General features: G+C 40.0%; 1 protein-coding gene across 1 annotated transcript in view; it reads left to right on the top strand.

Moving 5' to 3' along the window:
- Positions 1 to 21,381, top strand: part of TBX15 (T-box transcription factor 15) — a 78,320-nt gene that overhangs the window by 1,217 nt on the left and 55,722 nt on the right. The gene's annotated exons all lie outside the window — the stretch shown is intronic.

Below are 21,381 nucleotides of genomic sequence, written 5' to 3'. Positions count from 1 at the left end.
GGTGGGGGGAGCGCCCCTGTAAAGGCGTGTGTTTACAGCTTTAGTAAGTTCAGCCGGGGACACGGCGGTGCCCAGCAGTTGTCCAAGTCTGCCAGGGTCCGCTGAATTGCAAGGGCTGAGGAGGCGCCAAGAGTGGCAGTCAAACCTCGGGGCCACCGTTGGGTCGCCAAAGCGGCGTCCAGCAGGATCGAAGACCTCCAAGCTGGCAACGGGCATAGCCCCGTGGGGGCAGTGGATCATGAACTATGGGGAGTGCATCGCGGGGCTTGGCCGAGGCCGAACGCTCCCCCTTCTGCCCCTCATCAACGATCTCGAGATTCTTGTCGAAGCGAAAACGCGCAGATCCCTCCCAAGAAGCAAGTTTCTTAGGATTCGCTCAATTGGGAGTGCGGAGAGGATTGGTGCGCTCTTCAAACCGCTCTTTTTATAAAAGGCATTCAAAGGATAGAAAAACCATCCGCTTTGAAAAGTGTGTTGGCTAAGCATCTGCTTACGTTTTGCACTTTCAGTTTTAAGCAGGTTAGCCTGGGGTTTTCCAGCATCTCTAATTTTCACGAGGACAGGTTTAAGACACACACACACACACAATACACACATTCTAAAACACGGGAAACTTCTTAGAGATTAAATTAGAGCCAAAGGCCAAGCAGGTAATTTGCACACCCTTCTCCAGATTCATGTCTAACAAGAGAAGGCGCCTCAAAAGTTGGGCCTAAGAGCCGTCCCGTCGTCTTTGGCTTGGGGTGGGGGCGGGGGGGCGGCCCAGCCTGGCCTCGTCTTCTATCGCTCCTGACAATGCGCTACTCTTGAGCAATTGATTCCGACGCTGCGGTCTGCCTGCCTTGCTGTTCTTCCTTTGAAAGCAATCCCCCGATGGCGCCGTGTCTCATCCAAAACTTCCACCAGCGGAACTGCAGTTGAGTGAATTGAGTTCTGAAGGCTAGCAGCCAGGCCTGGCGAGGTGCGTGCGTGGGTGCGTGTGCGTATTTGTGATTTATTACTCCAGAGGTTGAGTGCTTTGAAAGCCGCCAGAGGATGGTGACAGGCGGGTTCGTCTTGCTTCCTCTACGGAAATAACGGGCACTAGTCAGTGCAATAGAAGGTCCTAGTCCTCACTACGGCTTTCCTTCCTGACTCTGCAGCATCTGGCAGGTGAGCGAGGCCCGAGGGCCCGGCGAGCAACGTCCGAGACTCCAGAGACTGGCCTTCCACCAACAGGCTATTGGGGCGAGGTATTTTCTGAGACCATCCGGAGTTTTCCAAAATTCTCCGTTTCTCCTCCAAAAGAAAACAAGTTCTTCTTGGCTCAGAAGCCCAAACGGCGATTCTTCCCCTATAATCGATGGGGAGGAAAGGCCGGCAGGCCTGCTAGAATTAGCCGCCCGGGTTCCTTGAGTCTCACTTCAATCTCTTTTCCCTAGAGAAAAGAAAAGTAATCGAGATTTTTTTTTGGCCAATGATTATTTTAGAATAGTATAGAATAAATAGAACGTTACTGAACATTCATGAATGATCTGGGATTCTATGAATGTTCAGAGAAGGAATAGAAATTTACTGAACCATATAAAGGTAGGAAGTTGAACTTTTTCCTTCCCTTCCCTTCCTTCCTTCCTTCCTTTCCTTTCCTTTCCTTTCCTTTCCTTTCCTTCCTTCCCTTCCCTTCCTTCCTTCCCTTCCCTTCCTTCCCTTTCCTTTCCTTTCCTTTCCTTCCCTTCCTTTCCCCTTCCCTTCCTTTCCCTTCCTTCCTTCCTTTCCTTTCCTTCCTTTCCTTTCCTTTCCTTTCCTTTCCTTCCCTTCCCTTCCCTTCCTTCCTTCCCTTCCCTTCCCTTCCTTCCTTCCTTCCCTTCCTTTCCTTCCCTTCCCTTCCTTCCTTTCCTTTCTTCCTTCCTTTCCTTTCCTTTCCTTTCCTTTCCTTCCCTTCCCTTCCCTTCCCTTCCTTCCTTCTTCCCTTCCTTTCCTTTCTTTCCTTTCCTTTCCTTTCCTTTCCTTTTTCCTTCCCTTCCCTTCCTTCCTTTCCTTTCCTTTCCTTTCCTTTCCTTTCCTTTCCTTCCCTTCCCTTCCCTTCCCTTCCCTTCCGTCTTGATGCAACTGATTTCTCTTGTATTCCAGGCAGTGGCTGTTATTCTATACCAGACTCTCATTCCTATTGCCTGACGGCCTCTTAGAGTTGCCTGTTCTATAGGTTTCCCTCCTCCAGGTTTTTTCTTCGCGGTCTACAACATGTCCAAAACTCTTCGCGTATAAGAGGATTTTTAACTCCGTAGTCGGATTCCACCTGAAAAGTATATTCGAAGCAAAACCCGCCAGGGTGACGAGTTGGCCCTCCATAACTGCATACTGTGCCTCACCCCAGAAGGACAGGACGCGGAAGGGATTTTCCACGGGGCGGGCGAGTGCTATACAAACCTTCCGAAGATCCCTTGGCTGGTTATTCCGCTTTCTTTTCAGACCTATCGCACTTTTGGAATCAGGCTGGCCGGACCAAGACAGTTTTTTTTTCCCGGGTTCTGGTGGTCTGCATCTCCCCCGAGAAAGTTGACTGGCCGGCAGCTGCGTTAAGTGGAATGGAAGCGCCCGGAGCTCCTTCCAAAAGCGGAGAGCCTTCAGCTTTGCAGGGCGGCTGCTCCTGCCCAGGAGGGTTCACTCTAGTCGGAAAGGCTGGCCGGCCTTCGAACACAGGCCGTGATTTTTTTGCTTTCAGGCGGGAACAGACGTCGGTACAGAGTTGGCAGTTGTCTTATCAACATTTGTTTTCTTGACAGAGATTGTTATAATTCTTATGGCTTGATCGCATAGACGGCCGGATGTTTAGACTTAATTTTTATTATTGACCACTGTTGGTCGCCTAGAGAGTTACTTATGTAAGATTGGCGGCCATAGCCCACAGAACTTCTAAATAAAATTTCTAAATACAAGGGAAGAAATGTCACCACTGCCCCTCTTAGAGTTAGCCGTGAATCGCCTCGCTCCCAATGCGCAACTGAATTCATAGCGTTTACGAGAGACGTTTCCCCCTCTTCGATAGGCGCGTAGTGAAATTCTGATTTTTTTAAAAAAAATCGGGACAGTTTCCTTCCGTTCAGACTACGAGCATAAGGCAAAAAACTTGAAGAGTCGCGCTTGAGTAGGCAAAAAACTTGAAGAGTCGCGCTCTCGTAGCGGTCTCCTCTCAAGAAAACGGCTCCCCTGTTCTGGGGGTCGAGGACATCCGACACCTCCCGGCTCTATTGATTTATCGCGTTTCAACACGCATCTCCCAGCCACGGCTGGAGTGCTGCAAAGCCTGGCTTCCTTACTCTCAGCCGCACAACCAGACCTTGAAATCGGGGGAGGGCGCCCTTTGATCTTTTCTAAGGTGGCGAGACGCGTTGCAGGGCTCCATAAAGCGGGCGACCCCCACTTCCAGCCCTTGCTTTACATGCATTGCGTCCCCAAGTTTAGCTGAGAAGTCTGCACCCCGAGGCTTCAGGTATCTGGGCCCGGTCTCAAGCGAGGAATCTTTGCGTTACCGTTCTTCCGACAGTCGCCCGCCCGTAGAGAAGACAGAAGGACCGATTCCTCTGGAAAGGGTCCCTCGGCGGGGCTCCCTCTTTTTTCCCCCCTCCGCTTTCCCACTGAAATAGATTCAACCTGGCATAAAAGAGCTCTTTGGGCTTCGTTTCTTAGAGCGCCGCAGCCGAAGGGAAGAAATATTCGACTGTGGAGGATTACAGAGGCCTTCTTTATTCGCTCCCCCTTACTTTACCTTATCTCGATTTACTTCACATTAGAATTGTATTTATTAATGAAACGGCGTGATGAACGTGTTTTGCTGTCTTAATTGCGGGGGAAGTGTAATTCAGAAAATAATTAAAAGAAAAGAACACACTCAAATGCAGCTGCGATCTAACAAAAATATAGAGATATTTTTGCTACAGTTTCTGAGGGACTGTAATAAATTTCCTAATCTATCTGTATGTATGCATGTAAGCCTGTGAGTATATACAGAGAGAGAGAGAGAGAAAGAAAGAGATACATACATACATACATACATACATACATACATACATACATACATATATACATACATACATCATACATACATACATACATTTCATTTATTTATATTCTACTTTTATTATTATAAATTTATTGTTATTATTATCACAGTCCCTCAGAAACCACAGCAAAAATATCTGTATTTTTGTTAGATTGCAGCTGCATTTGAGTGTGTACTTTTCTTTTACTTATTTTCTTAATTACACTTCCTCTGTAACTGAGGCAACAAAACACATTCATTACGCTGTTTAATATATACTAATTTGATAAGAAACAGATTCAGTATAGATCACGAATAGAATCCAATATATTTTCAATTAATAATACTAAGGAGAACACTCTGACAAATCGCTTCCTTTTTTTTTATCCCCACTCAAAAATGGTCTAAGCAAATTTCTTATTTTCTGATAACAATTTCCTAAGTTTTATCTGGAACTTTAACATAAAGAAATTATTAATAGGAAAAGACTGCCAAATTGCTAAGAACATCTGTGCACATTGATGTGATATTTTGGGATGCCTCCACATATGGAAAAATGGAAAGATAACATTTTAATGTATTTTTTTAACCAAAATTAAGCTAACTTGATTCCATTATCCTGCTTAATACTGATGGCCTCACTTTTACACAGTTATAAATTATTGTGGGTTATATCATCAGCTTGTTTTAGGATGCCCTCCTAGTCATATTTATTTCAGGACTTCCCATCCCCTTGTACAATAGTTGATGTTTCTGTTGAGACAATAAGAAAAAACGGACATAAAAGCTTTCAGGCAAAAATATCTCTCTATTCCTCCAGTGGAGTTAGCATTTCAGGCAGAGCCACAGTAGAGCTCTTTGGAGGTTGGGTTGCAAACTTTGCAAAGTGCTTGGGCTCAACCAAGCTCCAGAACTTTGCATTTTATGATGTGTTGAAGAAGAAGAATCTTTTTCTTTCCTTTCCTTTTCTTTCTCTGTAGGTTCTTGGGAATGGGTGGAGTGGTCAGCCGCTTTCCCCTCCAGAGCCAAACGCAATAACTGCTGTGAGGACAGAATGCTTTTTTAGCTGAGCTTGGCTGTTCCATTACTCGGTCAGGAGGAGGGCAATATTAACCATTAAAAAATGGAACGGTGAGCTGGCTTAGTAGTTTGACCATGCCATCCTCTCTCTCTTTTTTTTTTTGTGGCCTGCGGTTTAATCTTAACAAACAGCCAGTTTTGTTAACCCCTGATGAATGCATAATGGCTGTCTACGACAAACTGTCCTCAAACATCTGAAAAGCTTTCACAGCCCGAGAGGAAAGTTGTAAAATATAGTGTGCATGCATGCGTGTAATCCTAGACAGCCATCTAAGCAGTCTCCGTAATATTACAAGATGTGCCCGCATTTCTCTCTCTTGCTTGTCAGCCTGACACCTCCGCTTGAGCAGCTGTGGAAGAGATATTTATAAAGCTGATGACCATTCAGCCTGGCCTCTGACTCTTCCCCATGATCCCCGGGCTAGAGGCTGCTTGGGGAGTAGCAGGTGGCCCAGGCAGTTGCCGAAAAACACTCAGAGCCTATTTTTCTGTTTGTTTATTGCTCCCATGGGGAAGGGGAACAAGGAAGCATTCCAAACGGAGCCTGCTCTGGCAAGCCACTTTTGCATTCGTTGGACCTGGCACCCCCTTCCCACCAGCCTGCAGATGGAGGAGGAACCTGGGGCCATTCTCCAGTGGTTCAGCAGATCAACCAAGTCGTTCATTAACTGCAGATCAAGGAGGACAGCATTTAATTGGCACGTCCCCTCCAATTACTGGTTTGCAATGAGGGCTTGATAAGCTTTCTCTGGATGAATTCTTCTTGCAGAAATCATGATTTTGAACCTTTCAATTGCCCCAAGAGCCTTGGAATCTCACTTTCTAAATTAAGTTTTATTTTGGGCAATGTGCTTTAATTGCCTAGCACACATTAATTTGATAACCTTGATTGTCAAAGAATATGTGGTATTGGCTGAAATGCAAAACTGAAAAATCAGTTTAAAATCACTTAGTTATTGATTAGCCCTTGGGCCATATCAAAGAGTTTAAAATAGCTTAAAATTTGCTTCATTTTTTTCAGAAGTTTATGTGAACAGATTATTGTTATTATGGTTGGTTGGTTTAACCGGTAGCTAGCCGGTTAAATAGATTTGGCATTATTCTATTGGATCTTTCCCAAGGACCTGGGATAGGTAGTTGTTATCTGATGGGGATTTTATCAATGCCAATGGTATCCAAGAGGTGCTTTGGGGTTGCATCCAAAGTGCTTGTTGTTGTTATGCACATTATTCAGTCATTTTGAAAGTTCAATTCATTTATTTTCAGGCAGTATCATTCTTTGGATATGTGGTTTTGAAACAAAAAAAGTAGTGATACAGTCCTAATGTCTTCTAACACTATCAAGTCCCTCACATTTTAGGAAATATGGCAACATGCTTGTTTCCCTTAATTCATATAAATTGCTCTTCTGTTTGTTTCTTGTGTTTTGCCCTTTCTGAAGTTTAATTCATTTTGTATTTCAATTTTTTTCAAAGTATTGTGGGCATATAAGAATATTATGTCTTTGAAAAGGTGTTTTGAAATGCTGTGACTTTTATCGGTTGCGTTCAACACAACTGTTTTATTGGCAGAATTTCAGAAAACTTATGCCTACATTCTTCCAAATTTGCTTTGAGGGTTAAAAGAAACTTTGCAACAGATGTAGAACTTTTGAAGATGGTGTGGAGGAGAAGTTGTGTGATGCAAGTGGAGGAGTGCTTCTTTGACTTTGGATGTAGCCCATAGATTCAAAAAAAAGAGCATGACAAAGAAGGGCAAACTATCAGAGTGTGACAAACATGAACAACTTTCCTTCTTTGGAGCAATCACAAAACACACACTGCCTGAAGAATGTGTAAGTATACCACTGGTATAAGTATAGTATACCAGGCTGTCTTGCTCCCGGAGAGATACTTATTATGTTTTCCTCAATTACTTGCAGCAACATTTTGAAGTAGTTCTAACAAAGAGGAATTAACCATCACTATAGGAAATCGCAGGCTACATCCTATATAGTATAAGTGAACATCTGCTCTCCTCCCTGCAGTCTCCCAGACCCCTCCTTGGTCTTCTTTGGAGGTTGTCCACCTTTCTAGGCAATATTTCATGGGCTACATCATGGGCCGGAGAGGAAGTCATGCTTGTGCTGGCAGAGGCATTTCCATGGATAGAAATCATTGGGCAGAAAGCTGACCTGGATCAAATCAGACCAGTTCATCTGCTGGCTGACAGTATTAGCTCTCCAAAGTGTCAGAGACCCTGTTTTTGCAGCCTAACTTGGAAATTTCCAATAACAAACTTGAGGCCTTTTGAATTTTTACCCACCAACAATAACCGCAGTGGAAAACAGTCTTCTCATGCCAATTCATGTTCAGGAGAAAATATTTTTGAAATGGATAGCAATTAAATCTTGGTATGTAGATTGTGTAGATCACTGATACATAATTTTTTTTAAACCTTTACTTAATATTGAAAGGCTATAGGTTAAAGTGTTGGCTGAGAACTAAGGAGACTCAACTTCAAATCTAACTTCCTCCCTTTGAGCTAGTCCCTATCTTTCAACTCAGCCAACTCAGAGGGTTGCAGTTCTGAAAAAAATTGGAGAAGGAATGTCCTGTATGCTTCCTTAGGAAAGAAACCTGAGAATAAGAATCTAAGACATAAAGAGAAGAATTAATTAACCCTCCCCCCCAAAGCACACTTGGGATTCAAGGAAATATTTATAGAGCCCTTGATGAAGTAGAATATTTAATAAAAGAGGAATAACTCAATGATTGCATATATTAGAGGAACAGTACATTATTATCATTATCTGAGATGAACATTTATGATCATGAGGTTCTGTCTTATCAAAACAGTATCTTATTTAGAAAATTAAGTCTACCCTCACTCAAGCTAATAGCATGAAATTGTGAAATTAGTTTCACTAATTCATTAACTAAACCATTTTCCATCATCTCTCTCTCTCTTACACACACACACACAACACACACACACACACAAATATATATATTCTCTGTCCCCTGAAAGAGAAAAAGATCAGCTGAGATTATTAAAACAAAACATAACAAAGAGCACTATTGAACAATACATTGTTTAATGTAAATTCATTTAAATTCCATTGATACCAGTGGGTTTCTAAGTATAAATAAGTCAGAATTCAACTTATAATATATGGATAGTGTTAATGGCATTTAGAAATATACTTGGGTTATATTAAATTTTATTTCCCACTAGAATACTCTGAAATATATCTGAATTTACTTAGTTCACATCAGTGGTGGTATTCAGCAGGTTCTGACCAGTTCTGGAGAACCGGTAGCGGAAATTTTGGGTACTTTGGAGAACCAGCAAATCCCACCTCTGACTAGAGATTTTACAGTATCCTTCCCCTACCACGCCCACCAAGCCACGCCCACAGAACTAGTCGTAAAAAAATTTGAATCCCACCACTGGTTCACATTCTAAATATTAATATTCATAAAAGTGTGCCCTGGCCTTTGTCCATTCCTTTAAAAACAGCCCAATGGGACAGATTTTTTCAATTTTAATTTTCCCAAGAACCCATTGGTAACATGTACTGGAAGGGTCCTAATGTGAAATACCCAAGCTAGTAGGTATAAACTCTGGATTTGGTCACCCATTCTTCAGAAAAGATGTTATTTAGCTCTGTCTGGGAGCAAATTTGTCTTTAGGAATCTATCACATTTTAAGGAAAAATGCCTATGGCTGGAAATGTCTTCCACATTTTTCCTGCAGAAAGAAGAAGTAGGGCTATCATGTACCTGCTGAATGAGGATACATTGGGTGTGAATAAAATGAGATTGTGAATAAAAAGTGCCTTTTTAAAATAGTCTCTCTTGGAGGAGGGGGGAATTGGCCCTTATAAGCAGTAAGATGACTCATGCAAAAAGATGTTGATGTCTACTGTTGTTGATTGAGTTGTTAATTTTTTTTCTACAAAAGATTTAAAATATGGCACACATGCCCAGCATTCTTTAGCCTATTCCTCCACATGATCATTTCCATGATGTCATTCTGTAACAGGCCAACCTTTTTACACTGCCATAAAAATATAACAGGAATGTGATTTGGGGAGGGTAAAATTAATAGCTTCCTGCAAATGCACTCAAGACTGTAAGAGGTGCAGAAAAAGAGCTTGGTATGTGTTGACTAATGTCTTCATTTAAAGGGATTACTTATGTTTTAAATAACCACCCATTTCCACATCATATTATTGTCTTACATATGGAGCTGGAGAAAGAAGAGGGATTCGACTCACCGTCTGGTTCTGGGCTTTTAGCTTTAGGCTATTCCAAAGAAGTCTGATTGTAAGCAAGATTCAGAACATGAGATCCAAACTGTCTACCATGATTCTCTTTTCCCATTTGGGTGCCAGTTTTCTATCATATTACATCAGCTCAACTCAGCTTCCCCTCAGCAGCATCACTCAGTCTTCATCGATAGTTGAGGGCTTCAGTTAGTAAAGATATACTGCAGACAACTTAACCATTTGGGATGCATTTATTTAGGGCTTTGCATATGTAAAAATGCCTTCATCCAAAAACTGGTTCAAGATTACATTTTTATATTACTTGATTTGTTTAGATCTTCAACTGGAACTTGGGGGTATGAAGAGCCTGCAGTGAAAATTAATGATCACAGCTTGTCTTTAATACATCTTTTGGAATCCATTTAAGTTTCCAGTGCAGGCATAATTAAAGACGCTTTGACAGCATTCTGCATTAAATATAGATGCAGACTTTTAAGTAACTTCAAGCATATTTTTCTTGCTCTGTCATCCTTTGCTCTTCTGCTAGTACGGCATTTAACCACACCAGTGAAGTTCTACTAATGTCAGCAAGATTTTGGGGGGATTGCCATAGCTTAAGAAAACGGAAGGCTCCATCTGGAGCCAGAAATGGGAGCTTTACTTTTGATACATCTGTAATGCAGAAGTAGCACATTTGCAGCTATTTTGTTCTTCGTTAAGGTTTCCTTTTAAGACATTTAAAAACAAAAATAAACTAAATCAGAAATATACAGTTGTCAAAATAAAAATGCAATTCCTTGGTGAATATTTATATTTTATTGTTTGAAAAAGCCCACTTAAGAGTTGGGGAAGGATTTCAGCTACGCTTCTAGATTGCTCTCCGATAAGACTACCAGATAAGGAAATTCATGTTAAGCAAGTTAAGTCTGCAATTTAATATATCCTCCTTTTTGTTGTTGATATTTGAGACAAACCCATCAAGGATACAGTATTAAATGAAATGAAAAATTGATCGTCAGCAATTATTAAAGAGCAAAATGAAATTGTCCCTCAATGCCATTATTTTGGAATTCATTTCCTTCTGGTTCAAGAATGAATTTGTCCATAAGATGAAAACAAATAAACACAAAGCAATGTGAGACGTAGTGCACTTCTCTGTAAATTGGGGCATAAACTAGGCTTCCTTTGTTTTGTTTGGCCTGCTGAGGGCCACGAAGGCCATTATCAGGGATGGTGTGAAGTTAACTAAGTGTGGCTGAATTACATAGATTTATTTTTCTTTAAAAGGACCTTGGAAGAAGAAAAGGGATGAAATTTGTGCTTTGAGTCTGCAGAAGCTCAACTAGCCCATTTATTCCTTCATCTCTCCAAAATGGGGGAACTATTTAATGTTGAGAGCCTGTTCAGGCTACAGGTTCAGAAGTCAATGCTAATCAGTGCCTAGTAGGTTATGCAAATGATCTGCATGGACTTCTTTATTTGGACGAATTTGTGGTGCCCCTTTTTAAAAAAAATAAGGGTTGTAACATTTATAACATTAGTGATACATTTTCAGGAAAATGGCCAAATATTGCTGTTATGACTACTAAAAGACTTCCGTTACTTTATGAGCCAGAAAGAGCTGTTATGCCTCTCCTCTAAAACATTTTTGAAAGGGTATCTGCAGCTAGAACATAATTTATACAGGAAGTCAAGACTACAACCTGCAGTAATAAATTCTCTGATTGGTTCAGTTAAAAATGGGTATCCACTGTCATTTGAGAACCCTGGAATTTTTGACTGAATCTTCCAGGCAAACCAGTCTGAGGGGTAGAGTAGGAGATTTGCATTTGCAGCTATGTCCTCTCATAGCTGGTTTTTCCTTTGCAGTTGGACATTGGCTAGAATCGTATCTGCCAATGTTTGAATAAAGTCTCGAAGGACAGAAGGAAGATATTCCTGCAATTATCATGAGGGATAAAAGAGGGAGGAGAAGTAGCCCATTTACTTGCAAGATTCTGTTTCTATAGCTATTCTAAGGAAAGGAGTTTTAGGTCTGCACAGTGTCTGGTTCTTAGTCTGGTCTGTTTTATAGGCCTGGCTGACGTCATTCAAGGGAGGAGTAATCTGAGTGAAGTTCCTGAATAAATGTACATATCATAAAAAAGCCTCATAGGATGAGCTTCTAGGGTTGGGGCGTTCCCCGGGCCCCTTGTGGGTGGGGGTGCCGGGAAGGAGGGGTGGGAGGGCGGAGCCCGGGGGGGGCGGGGGGGGGGGGGGGGGGGGGGGGGGGGGGGGGGGATGCCGCCCTGGGGGGGGGGGGGGCGCGGGCGGCGGGGGGGGGGCCCGCCGGGGGGCGCCCCCCCCCCCGGGTGGCGGGCCGGCGTGGTGGGTGGGGAGCGTGGGGGCGCCAGCCTGCTGCCCTGAGGGTTTGCCGGGCCTGTGCCCCGTCCCCGTGGGGGGTGGGGTTTTGGGGGCGTGGCGCGGGTGGGGGGGCCACCCTTCTAGGGGTTCAGACTTTTGGCAGCATACTCCATAATTTTTCTTATTGAAATGATTTCCCTAAAGTTGCTATTTATTCCTAGCGATGATTGTGATTAGGGTAAGGATGGATCTGAACTGGGTGACAGGGATAAAATTTTTAGCACAGCTTTTCCTGAGAGCCTACATGTTCACAAATGTATTAAAAGTGCAGAAACATTTAATAAGGTGAACTTCTTCAGATGTAATAGACCACTATCGTGTGCAGTAGTGATAGCTGGGAGAAGTAGTGGAGGAAAATCTTACCTAGACTTAGCCATGATGAGAGGGTAGTACAAAATTTGTTGATATGTGTGTATGTGGTGTGTGTGTGTGTACAGTATTGTCTGGCACCCTTTTAAATATTCTGACAAGACTTTAATTAAGGTTTTACCTGATGATTTTTGTAGGTGACATCTTTCCTAAAGCTGCTTCTAACAACATTCTGGCATTTCTGCTTCACCTGTGTTGCTCCTTGGGCTAGTCTTCAGAGCTAGACACAGCTAGTCTCCCTGCAGATGGACCCTAGCTTTGCATTTTAGCAATGATCCATTGCAGAAGCTGGGCTTGGTAGTGCATTTTGAATGTTTTGGTTATGCCTTGGTCGAGAGGTTGAATTGTTGATGTAGTGTTTGGATGCAAAAATTTCAGTTTCATGTAAGTAAGATGATTTGTAAGATGATTCACTTGGGGATGGCTACAAGACGAATGGACCATTTCTTCTTCTTCATTTCTTGGTTAATACCTCTTATCCACTCCTCAAATAGGGCATCAGTCATCCATGCAGTTTTTTTTTAGATTTCTAGGTGTCGGAAAGGTCTTTAGGCTGCAGGTTCTTGAATGAGTGTGGTTTTGCTGATTTATCAATCACCAAAGGTTTTAGCTTCCCTCCTGTTAAGCTAGGGCACAGCAGAGCTGTGAAAAAAAAGTTTTCCACTCTTATTTGTCACCCCTCATAATGAGGCTCCTATCAGGCATCCCCTTGAAAAAGAGCCCACACTCATCAGTGGCATCATCTTTTCTGCCAAAGTAAAAAATATTGTATTTTTTGATATTCTTCTTGAAAGGAATTCATTGATACCAATTCTGCATTTTACTTTTCTTGCCTTTGGTGCAGACTAGACTCAACTGGTCAAGTTATAGGGAGTAAATTAATGAAACAAACAAAATGTTGAAAAGTTATGATATTTATGTAGTTATTTACCAAGCACATTATATAAAATATATAATGTGTTTGGTATAAAAAAACCAAAGTATCTTTACAATCCCCAAGGTGTGTCACAACTTTTGAACATCCCTAATGTTTGGATATTGAAAGTTGAAAAATTTGACATGCCCTAGACTGTATCAAGGTCTAGTTGGTCATTGGTCAAGATACAACTTACAGAGGTGGTCAATATAGAGAGGTTGGATTTCTATTGTGTACATATAATGTATGCCCGGTCTATGAAAATTAGGTCAACTTAGGGAGGTGGTCAATGTTGGGAAGTGGTCAACTATAGAGGTATTTTTATATCAATAGGGAGCTCAGGCATCAATGTCTTTTTTGCTTAGAGGGCTGCAGCATGAATTTGGACTGTAGCTAAAGGATATTTTGTTCCATCTACAAAGATTTTTCCTGTATTCCAGGAATGGTGTTAGATAAACCATGTTGTTCTATATTAAAAGATCTGGTTTCTAGCTTATATAGATTTTTGTTTATTACAGAATTGGTATGCATTGAGTTAATATACCCAAAGGATTGAGGAAAATGCTTAAATTATGTTTTAAATTCTGCCATGGAGAATACACAACCATGTAATACATCAAATTGAGTGCATTAGGGATACATTTTGGTTATCTTTCCTTTCATGGGTATTAGATCACTGGCATATTGCATAAGACCAGGCATCCAGAGTTAGACAAGAAATCGTATTTTGGTGGGAGGAGGCATTCATTCATTCATTCATTCATTCATTCATATTGGCTCAAATGGATGTAACGTGTTTATAAATGGGTGTGTGTGCATGCGCATGCATGCAAATGCATGTATATGTGTGCACACATATGTTTACTATTGGTCTGAATGAAATCACAGTTTCTTCTTTCACATGGAAGTTGGTGTTTAATAGATTTTTTTCTCTTTTCCTTCTCCTGCTGTGCTGTCTCCTAGCTTGCGACTTTGAAGTGTCTTTCATGTTTATCCACTATATATTGCATATTATGAATTACTCTTGTTATTGCTTCTTTTTTTAAATAATAAATAACAAGTCAGCATGTTTTGATTTTGTGGTAGTAGAAAATACTATTAGACTATATTTCCTTGCATATTTTAGACAACTGCTCTTGCACCTGTTCTTCCAAGCTGGCTAAAAAGCCTGAATTTTTAAATGTCAACACTAGGACAGGAAGGACCAATCTATGGAATTTGATTAAGGGCTGTATTTTAAAGGAAAAATTGTTCTGTGGCACAAAGAATTTTATATTTTTGGTTCAATTACTACTGTGTTCGCCACATTATTTTTTCCAGGGATTACAATCTGTAATGTTTGTGGACAACTTTTTAGAAATGCAAACGACATCTCTGCTACCTTTAAAATTATGATACAAAATATGAAGATTTCCCATGTTTTCAATACATGGATGCATTCTATCATTGATATTAGTCTATTTGACAACCTTGTGACCCATTGGGTCATCCTTTGAGAAAAAAGTAGTGCAGTCTGATGTGACCAGAATTAATATTAAATTTTCAGTTGACAATTTTTTAACCCAATGGTGGATGGTACCATGATCATAAATAGAGAAATAATTTTAGTGGCAAATGAACTTCAGTAATAACTCAAAATTCACTTTCCTAAAGAGACCACAATAGGGCAAAAAAACAGAGGCAGCAGGAGAAACTTCCAACTTCTTCCTGGCTTCCCCATTGGCACAGAGCATTGGAAATCATACGTGACTGTGGCCATTCTAAAATGGACATGACTTTGCAAATCAAGGACCTTTCAATTTTATAGAGAGTAATGGGTTTTGGAATATTAATGCATTCATTAAGTTAGACTCAAGCTTGATTCAAATTTTGTGGTATAATGCAATGTTTGGACTAACTTTTGAGGGTACCAACAAGCAAACAGATAAACACTGTAATATAGATTAATGCAGGTTGTATTCACATCAATAATACTTTGTCACAGATCAGTAGCATTATTTGACATACTGTATGTGTGTATGTGTGTGTGTGTGTGTGTGTTTGTGTGTATACATTATTGTTTGTCTCCCTCTCTAATACATATTCATAACATATCTATGCTTGCTCATTGAGATTGCATGCCTCTGAAGAGGTGATCTTTCATCCACTAAATTCATGTCCTAACAAATGTGTATCTTCCTTAGTCTTTTAAAAGGTGTCAGATTGTTTTTGCAACTCAAAGTAGTATACTTTTCCTCCTGATAATAGGAATAATAGGAATATCTCCAAGGTGTTTTTCTTTTTTAAATTCCTTCTCAGTTTTAATCTTTTCAGAAGTTTTGTATGTACATTTCCTTCAAATAAAGAATGCTTTAATCTGCTTTTCAAGGAAATATCTTAGTTTTCTATGTTAAACATTAAATCAAAATTATGTAGCAACCATCCATAGTGATCACTGATTTCTGCAACCCTTACATAGGAGAACGCTCAGGGAGTATGGTCTTTACAGGTTTGATATGAATTAATCTTAGTCACACTGCTGTGTCTAAAGTGAGATGTTGACTTGTGGGACAATTGTCATAGATAAAAGTGGAAATTGGGTAGAATCAATAAATGGACATTGAGATGAAACATTTTAAAAAATACCATCATGATTTTGCACTGACTAGCCATTCAAAATGGTGCTACCAGCCCCTTCTGTACTTCTCCTCTGGAAAGGTGGAAAAGACAAAATTAATTCTTCTGCCTGTAATTCCACTAATTCCACTAACCATTCAGTTTTCAGTCTGTTCTGTGATTGACAATCTCTTAACTAGGATTTCATGGCTGAAGCGCCTAATGTTTACATTGTCTTGTTTTCTGCATTTCTCACTGAGGAGACATTCCAAAAATATATGTAACAGGTAATTATGCCAGAGATTTATAATACTAATGAGTTTTACTGAATAGACATCAATAAAGAACATAATTTTGTTACTGCAGAAAGGTCCTGATTAGTACTGCACTTTCCTGTAAAGTTGTATTCCACTGAGCCCATTGGGTCAAGCCTCAGAATTTCAATCTCAAAGTAATGCTCAAAGTATTTATTTAGAAGTTCCAAAATATCCAAAATACCCCCAACTAAATTCTAAACATTTATTTTCTCCTTTATAGAATAAGGATTATGGACTAAAATTATTTTTCAGAGTGTATATTAATGGCATAATTACATTGGGAATCTTTTAAATATTATTACTTGATTCTCTTTGAGGCCCTTGTTTTACAAATACTGGAATGAAGCAGATCTTTATTCAAATTATACTTAGCAGTGAACACTGGACATTTCTATTTGCATTAAACATGTGATTATTTTCATTCCAAGGCCTACCCATTCAAATTGGAACTGTGTTCAGTCTTATATTAATAGCTGATGAAAGATTAGATGGATAGAAAGCTTTACTTACTGAGACACATAGAAACATTAGCAATGTTAATCTACTCTAAAACTTCAGAAGAATAATTGTTTCCCTGCACTGATTTAATATGTGAAGAAACCATTGTATTACTTGATTTAAAGAACAATTACTGAAATATTTCACAATAAAGTATTTTTTGTATAAAACCATTCCTACTGAATGAATTGAATTATGAATACATAACGAATCCTGCTGAATCAGACCAAGGCTTTACCTTGTCCAGCATCTGTTTCCCATTGTAGCCAACCGAATGCATCCAGGAAGCTCTCAGGCAGGACACCAGGGCCATAGCTGTCTTCCGCGACTGTTCCCCAGTGGCAGGTATTCAGAGCCACGCTGCTGCCTCTGTTGTTGGGAGTAACACAGAGAACCATTGGGACTAGTAACCACCAAGTGACCCTGATTAGGTCAATCAGATCTTTTGCACTCTGTGGGACATTCAGCATTCCCAGTGGTTTGAACTGGCTTCTCAGTGATAATTCTTCAACCCATAATTTTGAAAAGTAGGCTCTAAATGAAAAGTGGCAGAAAATAAATTGGGATCACCTTGCTGAGCTCCAGGTTACTTGCAGTAGGTCAGCAAATGCTTCCAGCTCCAGCTTCCAATTAATCAGAAATAAGCAAACAATAAACTTTCTTTCCTTAAACCGAGAAAATTTGCCTGTTGTACATTCATCTCCCTCTTTCTCTTTCTTTCTCTTTCCCTTTCTCCCCGCCCCCTCTCTGTGTACAAATAAAGAGGCAGGGAGTTGCCAGATTAAAACAGTGTTGTTTCTGATCTGGTAAGATTGACATTTGCCCAGAACTGGCAATAAATACTCAAGGCTCCCTTGTAGTGCTACTGTGCAACTTTCAAGTATTTAAATGCTTTGCACAATACTGTTTCAACAGACACTTGGAACATTGTCTAAATCTAAAATATGGGTCTGGATGATTTGGTTGGATCAAAAAAATAGAATGGGTACTGAAGACTTGGATGGCCCTACAGAACTGCTTTTGAGTTGTAATGATTGGAGATCACATGCTTTTCTCTTCTTTTTGACACTGGTGTTGGGCTTCCATTGTATCTCTCTCTGGTCAGGGCACAGAAGGCACCCTGCCTAGCAGTAGATAGATCTCTGTTGCAGAAATAGCAGATCTGCTGCTTGTGTTAAATGCCATGTGTTCCATGAACTCTGCTTTCCCAACTTTGCCCAATATGAATGGGAATGCTTCGGGAAAAGGGATAGAGATTGGGGGCCCCAAGTTTTGATTATTTCTAGTAGCTGAAAAAAATGTGTGTTAAGTGTAGCACAAACTTGTTCATAATCTTCAGGACTAAAAAGGTCTTCAAAGAGGAAATAGTATCAGATCACCAGAGCCTGATGCTGTAATTTAATAGGGGAGTTTTGCATCTCCTAGTGGGTTGGTGTGACTTCCCTATGTATTGATTTTTCCACCCCCTGCAAGTCCATTGCAAAAATGCACTAGGATATTGAAAGCAGAAACGTCTGGTGTACGGTCTGGATGAAAGAGAAAAGGGGTGGGGTGGGGAGAAAATGTGGAGAGCTTGCCCACGTCAATTTTTTGCTGGAAAAGTCACGTCAAGCCTATAAACACTGCAAGATGCGAACCAGCCAAATGCAAAATCAGAAGAATGCCCTGCTGTGTTTTCCCTGGTCTATCCATCTGGGCGAGGAGGAGGAGGAGGAGGAGGTGGGGGGGGGGGGCAGAACAGGCAAGAACAGCAAAATCCATCTAAAAAGGATGCAGAAGCTCTCCAAACAGTCAAATGTCACTGAGTTAAAACAGGAGATCTCGTGGCTATGAAAAATAACATGTTATTTATTATATGACACTGGAGAGCTTAAAAGTAGGAACCAAATACAAATTCAAGGAAAGGACACAGCATGGTGGCCCTTTGCACAAATACAAACCCATTATAAAAAGATAGAGAACAATTTGGCTTTAATATGACCCCACAAGAATTAGATAAAATATAGCTAGAAGAGGAAAAGAAAACAATTAGTAAAACATACAAATATTTTTTGGACTACAAATTAAAAGAAGAAACAGTCACAGAATCTGTGATAATTTGGGCCAAAAACGTGGGTCATAATATTGAATTAGATAAGTGGGAACACATTTGGCAAACAAATTACAAATTAACCATGTCAGTTTCGTATAAAGAAAACTTATATAAAATGGTTCATCGCTGGCACCTACCTCCTGCGAGACTGGCTAAAATGTTCCCCAACCTACCACCCAACTGTTGGAAATGTAACTATGCACAAGGAACATGTTTTCACATGTGATGGACTTGCCCTTGTGCTCCGAAATTTTGGAGAAATATTAGAAATTGGATTTTAAATATAACAAAATAAAATTTAAAACTTGAACCCGAAAGCTTTCTGCTATGTATGAAAGATTCAAACATGGAGAAAAAATATCAATATTTAATTTTGCACATCATAACTGTGGCCAGAATAACCTACGCACAAAACTGGAAACTGTCTTCTATCTCTTCAGAGGATATGGTAATTAAAAAAATACATGAATGCGCTGAGATGGATAGACTAACCAAACTGTTAAAAAATAAACAAGATAGTGACTGTTATGAAATATGGAACATTTGGTATGATTGGTTAAAGAAAAGGTAATATTTGATATTTGGATAAGTTATGGAAATGACAGAAGATCATAAACTATATAGAGAAATTAAAACATTAAAAGAACAAAGGAGTTATTGTAACAAGGCAGATCACGTCAATGATAAAGATAAAGAAAAAAAATTTAACCATTGCTCAATATATGCTGTAAAAAATGTGTGTGTGTGTGTGTGTGTGTGTGTGTGTTGACTTGTCTGTTTTAAATGTATGTCAAATAAATGTTTTTTTCTAGAATAAACATTTAAATATTTTTTTTAAAAAAATAACATGTTAAAGGGAAAAAAATCCCTTTTTGTCACGTTATCTTTGGGCGATTTGGAAAGCTTTATTGGTTCCTTAGATGTTTTTCCTCATCATCTTGTAGGTTCAGATTTTCCACACTTAAACATATGAAACTGCCTTGATTAGCTGCCTACTCAGAAATACAAATGAAAGTTCAAGGACAAATTTCTCCAGCAGCCAGGTGCTAAGAACAAAACAAAAGAGAAAGTTGTTGTCTTTCTCCTGCCCAGCTTGAGTGCTTCCCACATGTAGGTCATTCTTGGAAACCGGATACTTGATCTGGTCCCCACATTCAGTTGATCAGGTAATCAAGGAGCGGGTGGGGACCAGATTGTCTGGTTTCCTTTCTTTAATGGCAGCAGGAAAGCAGCGATCTGTTTCCTGCCTGACAAAATGATTGTGCCGATAGTTGGCAGTGGGAAAAGAGGGTGGAGCTTTCTATGGCTCTCTGTGGCAGTAGGGATAGAGGATTGCAAGGAAGGCCAAGGCCACACTGTCCAGCCATGATCTAGTTAAAGTGATTGTGATTCGCTCTTGTTATGTTGTACCCTTTTAAAACACAAAGATGTTACATCTAAGGGACATTCGGCATATAAATATTTTCCATTTCCTTTGTGAACTCCACTAAATTTCTCTAGATATTCATCAGTTTATTTAGATATGTATGATCATGACTGGAAACTGTACGGGTAAACAATCACTGCCATCTTGGTAGATAGCTGATACCAGGTGATGAATGCAGGATATATGGTTCTATCGTATCTTTTGGATTGCTTATCTGCAATATGCTTGGGTTTAGAAGCAGGGTGGCTTTAGTTTTTCCTTGTGAAACAGCCTCACAAGTAGTGTGATAGAATATATTCTGTATTTTATTCGTTGGTCTATAAAGTTTTGGCCCTCATGCTATTTTTCAACATCTACAAGAAACCCTTTGAGGAAATTATTCAGAGGCTCTTCTTGAGTCACCAAACATACTCCCGAACTGATCCAAATGTAACATAACAAAAAAATATATATCAATAATCTAGGCAGACAAATTCTTCTGTCTGTTTTTCTTACCAGCTATGGATTCATTCCGACGAAAGAGAATATGCCTTAGAAATTCTTCCACAGAAGACATTTTGAAGAAATTCTTGCAGGCAATACAGAACATTATTTAGTTATGGAGTGGCAGAGATATAGTTAAGAATATCTCTTCCATTGAATAAACATCTGCAGTATTTTGTATTTTCCCTCACTTTCCATTTTTCAATTCATCCCCAAGGAAGAGACATCATGGTGGAACTCCTTCTATAGGGCTTTTTCCAGAATGGTTTTATTATAAAAGACTGTTCCACTGATGAAAAATCATGGGAAAATTTATCCTTGATCTCAGAAGTTCAGAGAAATTATCAACCTAATTACTCCACAAATTATGCCCAGCAGTTCATCAGCCTTTGTTAGCTCCCATTTATAGCAGCCAATGGGAAGGAAATCATAAAATCAAAAGAAAACAAAAATAGCAAGCCATCATCTTCTGTTCTGGCCATATGTATCTCCAGGGCCTTAGGAACTGCCAGTGATTCCCACAATATTTTTTTTTAATTAGCATCTCAGGATTTAGAGTGGGGAATCAAAGTAGCATAGAGATCATTTTATATGAAGATTGAAATAGATTGGTATTTTGCAAAGTCTGAAGCAGCTTCCAACCATTGTGAGGGTAAAGAAAAAGATCTTGTTGTGGTTACAGCTCCCCGGTCATCTCAAAACTTCAGGGGCTTTATTGAACTCACATGAAGCTTCAGTTTGGACAGTAGGTCTATGTAATTTATTCTGGTACATGTTTGGGGGAGTTTGCATATTACCTTGACATTGATAGGTATTCTCTAGAGTGCTTCCTGTACTTGTCAAGCAATTTTTATTTTGAAATGGAAACTACATTGAATATTTAATCATGACCTGATGGAAGATCAATCTGAGAAGAGAATTGGCCAGAAACT

The sequence above is a fragment of the Notechis scutatus genome, chromosome 2 (genome assembly GCF_049901735.1).
Source record: "Notechis scutatus isolate UNSWTSFEM ecotype Mainland chromosome 2, rNotScu1.2, whole genome shotgun sequence".
NCBI classification, from domain to species: Eukaryota; Metazoa; Chordata; class Lepidosauria; order Squamata; family Elapidae; genus Notechis; species Notechis scutatus.
This window is presented reverse-complemented; position numbering and strand designations above follow the sequence as displayed.